The sequence below is a fragment of the Dasypus novemcinctus genome, chromosome 30, assembly GCF_030445035.2.
Source record: "Dasypus novemcinctus isolate mDasNov1 chromosome 30, mDasNov1.1.hap2, whole genome shotgun sequence".
Classification (NCBI taxonomy): Eukaryota; Metazoa; Chordata; class Mammalia; order Cingulata; family Dasypodidae; genus Dasypus; species Dasypus novemcinctus.
Window position 1 is genome coordinate 16,756,070 of NC_080702.1, and position 4,349 is coordinate 16,760,418.

General features: G+C 40.8%; 1 pseudogene; it reads left to right on the forward strand.

The window, feature by feature from the left end:
• The first annotated feature begins 1,694 nt into the window (after nucleotides 1–1,694).
• LOC101444754 (TBC1 domain family member 22B-like) lies at nucleotides 1,695–2,847 on the forward strand (annotated as a pseudogene).
• The last annotated feature ends 1,502 nt before the right edge of the window (nucleotides 2,848–4,349 follow it).

Genomic DNA, 4,349 nt, shown 5'->3' on the forward strand with positions numbered 1-4,349 from the left:
GAGATGTCTCCATCGTACAAGTGTTTTCTTCCTTCAGAACTCCTTTCTGTTATGTTTCTAAGGACTTTGATTGTTTCGCTGTTGGTGCCTCTTTGAACCTGTAATATCCAATCTGTTCATTTTTTAAACCCACAAAATTCTACAAGCTCTCTGAAATAGCTGGACTGATTGGTTATTTTGATGTGAAATTGTTTAGACACCAGATCAGTTGGCCCACGTGGTAGGAAGACTAAGAGGAACATTATTTAAAATAAAACACACAAAAACTAGAGGTTTATTTATACACCACTGACTTTTGTTCATATATTCCAAATTGCAATTTGAGGAAGAAGTGTGAAACATTTATGCAATTTCCTTGATGTCCATCACCACACATACAAAAAGAGATACCTAGTTTATTTCTATTTTCTAGAATTGGGCATTTGCCTTGATTTTTATTTCACACTGATATCTAGAAATAAGACTAGTTAATTGCTTCTTGGCCTTTTGGCTAAGGTCAAGTGTAGAAATAGTGTTAGGAATCTGTCATTTTAATTAATTTAAATTCATTTTCTATAGGGAGAAACAATTAGCATAGAGTATATGTCAATATGCATTTTCTCACTATGAGGACAACTCCAGTGAAGTTAGTTTAGTAATACCTTATTCTGAGTTCTTTTGTGTGATGCAGGAAAACAGCTTTTTTTTTTTTTTTCATCATTTTTAAAGACCTCCCTCAAGAAGTCCAATTGCACAGGGACTTGACATTTGAGGAAAGTCGTGCAGATTTCTAGAAAACACATTTTTGGCTTGGAAGAGAGTGATAGTCTTGCACAGGATTGAAACATCAAGACATCAGTAGGTGGTAAGTGACTTAAGAGCCTTAAACGATGTGATTTGCTACTGAATGTCAAATGCAGCTCTTCAAAGGGACTAGCAGATAAAGTGGAAAGAAATCAGATAAGTGATATTTGTTCAGAGGGATGCTAAATGATCAAGAGATTCTGAGATGGAGTTGTGGGTTTAGGATTGTTTTTGCCCCTCACCTTGAGTCTTGCTGAAACATGCCACAGTGGTGGTGTTTCCATTCCCTGGGAACGGGAATAATGAGAAAGATTTTAGTTCTTAACTCTTTTGCAGTTTTTCAGGAATGCTTTCACCAATGCTTTTATTTTTTGTTTCTATCATCATATAAGGGTAACTCGGTGGCAGATATCTGGAGAAAGATTGTAACGATTTGGCCCTTTATTGCATCTTATCTTTCTCTCTAAGATGGTATAGCATGTTTTATATCTTAGGGGCAAATAAAGATTACAGGAACAAAGGACTCAATTTTATTTTATTAATTCATATTAGCAACACAAGTGTGTTCATATATCAATAGCTACATAACTGTAATTTATTTATCTGTCTCATTAACAGTATACAAAATAAGAATCTATATTATGTAAGTACATGTCGATAACTTGATTCAACCTCATGTTCACTGATGGAGTAAATGGTTATTAAAATGACGTCGTTGATGTTACCGGTCAGCTTTAAGGGCATGCAGGAATCCCTCTCCCCATTGGTCCGCCTGTCCACAGCCTGAGAAGCCCACCAAAGGCAGCGCCTCTGGGTGGAGGGTCACCCACATCCAAGATGGCGCCCCCGGGAGCTGGGAGCGGGTGACCGCCGGGGAAGCGGCCTGGGTTGGGCCTCGGGTTGCGGGGTCTGGGGGCGTCTGGCTGGGTCCCCCACTGGCCCACCTACAATGCCTACCCTGGGCCAGAGCAATGGCCATTGAGAACAGCACGCAATTTTGGAAGAGGAGCGCCAAGCTGCCGGGGAGCATCCAGCCTGTGTATGGAGCACAGCACCCTCCTCTGGACCCACTGCTCACCAAAAACTTCATTAAAGAGCGGTCAAAAGTCAATGCAGTTCCTCTGAAGAATAAGAAGGCCTCCAGTTTTCATGAGTTTGCCTGGAATACCAGTGATGCGTGGGACATTGGTGATGATGAAGAAGAGGACTTTTCCTCACCTTCGTTCCAAACCCTGAACTCAAAGGTTGCTTTGGCAACTGCAGCCCAGGTGCTGGAAAACCACAGCAAGCTGAGGGTGAAACCAGAACGGTCCCAGTCAACAACACCTGAAGTTCCTGCCAGCCACAAGGTCATAAAGTCCAGCAGTGATGCCCAACTGTCCAGAAACTCCAGCGATACATGCCTGAGGAACACTCTCCACGAACAGCAGTTCCAACCCATCATCCCCTTCATTGCCCGGATCTCAGACCAGAATGCTTCTGGGGCTCCCCCAATGACTGTCCAGGAGAAAACCCACCTAGAATAGTTCCGTCAGCTTCTCTCCAGCTGAAACACTGACTTAGATGAACTGAGGAAGTGTGGCTGGCCAGGGGTTCCCAGGCGGGTTCGTCCTGTAACCTGGAGACTCCTGTCGGTGAGTTCTGCCTACCTTGTGGGGCAGTGTGAGCCTCACGCAGTCCTTCTTGCCTAATGAGGGCTATCTCCCCACAAACACTGAGAGGAGGAAGTTGACCCTGCAGAGGAAGCGGGAGGAGTATTTTGGCTTCATTGAGCAGTATTATGACTCTCGAAATGAGGAGCACCACCAGGACACCTACAGACAGATTCACATTGGCATTCCAAGGACAAATCCTCTCATTCCACTGTTCCAGTGACCACCTGTACAGGATATCTTCGAGAGAATTCTCTTTATTTGGGCCATCCGACACCCTGCTAGTGGGTATGTCCAGGGAATTAATGACCTGGTTACTGCGTTCTTTGTCGTCTTCCTCTCAGAATATGTGGGTAAGGAGCATGAGTATCAAATTGAACAAGCTATTGCTGTTTCTTATCTTTGATCTATTCGTTTTTTTTCCCCCAAGAGTGTAGCCAGTGCATACGGCTTACTAAAAAAGAGATAGTGGCTTTGGAACACACAATTAAAAACCCTGTTTTAAAAGCAAAAAAAAAAAGATGTCATTTCGGTTGAGAGGGTATGGAGTTCTTCCTGATAAAACAACTATTTCTTCTCTACCATCACCTTGGGAACACCAGAAAACCAAACATTATCTATGCATTCATTTGTGTTATTCCGTATTTTATCAGCTGTTTTCTTAGGAGGCATTCAAGAAATAATAAACACCACTGCATTTTCCAGACTGTGCAAAGGCACTGATAACAAATTTAATGCTGAGTGTGAGGTGCCAGTGATATATTCCAATTCATACTTTTGCCTTAATTCTTTGAATAATTTGGAATTAAGATGATTATAGATAGATAGATACCTTATCTATGTCTTAACTGTAAATATACTCCACTTTATGAATGGATTTTGGGGGCTTTTCATGAAATGATTAACGGTTTGGTAATGCACCCTAGTTTTTTTACTTTTAAAAGAGAACAGATTATTTAAGAAATATATGTTGGATATGTCTTACTTTGCCAGCTCTAGGACAATACCACACATGGTGTGGCTTATCAACAGGAATGTATTAGCTCATGGTTTCAGAGACTTGCTTGCTTTCTCCCAGAATCTGTAGGTTCTGCCTGGCCATCAATCTTTGGGTTCCTTGGCTTTCCCATCACACGGCAACGTCCTCTCTTTTTTGGGCTCAGTTGACTTCCAGCTTCTTCTCCTCCATAAGGCCTCGAAGATTAGGATTAAGGCCCAACCTCATTCAGTTGGGCCACATCTTAACCAAAATAGTAACACCCACAGGAATGGATTATGATTAAGAACAAGTTTGATGGTTTGTTTTTTCTTTTCCCTGGGATATGTAATTCAACCTTCCACAGAATATTAAGAGGAATAGAATTCCCCATTTCTTGCCAAGGAGGCTTGTGTGATGATGGAGATTAAAAAAATCAAACTTATTGAGAAAAGCTACACTCAAGATGAATAAGTAAAAATTGTCCTTCTGCCTGCTTTAGGGACTTAGGCAAAAAGAGCAAGGTACAAAAAGTAGAGAGAAGAGTAAAACCCATTTTATTTTACACTAATTATAATTTAACAAAAAAATTAAGGAAAAATGAGAAGGTGAAATTATTAATATTATCTTTTTAAAGTAAATGCTTGGTCAAATGAAAGAACAAAATGTATGCACCGGGCACAGATATCCTATAATCCTTATCCAAGTGTTCAGGCTATAAATTATGCAAGTACCCACGTAACAAAGCAGCATGAAATCCAAGTATGTTTACAAAGGAATACTCTCACCAAGTGCTGGCGACTTGAACCTAAATAACTGATGAAAGTTGATTACTGGAGGATATAACTTCTTTATCTTTAAAGAGTGACATTTTGTGCAGCAATGCATGATATTCAAAAGCTACAATGAGTAAGCAGACCAGATCTTATTATTGTTCT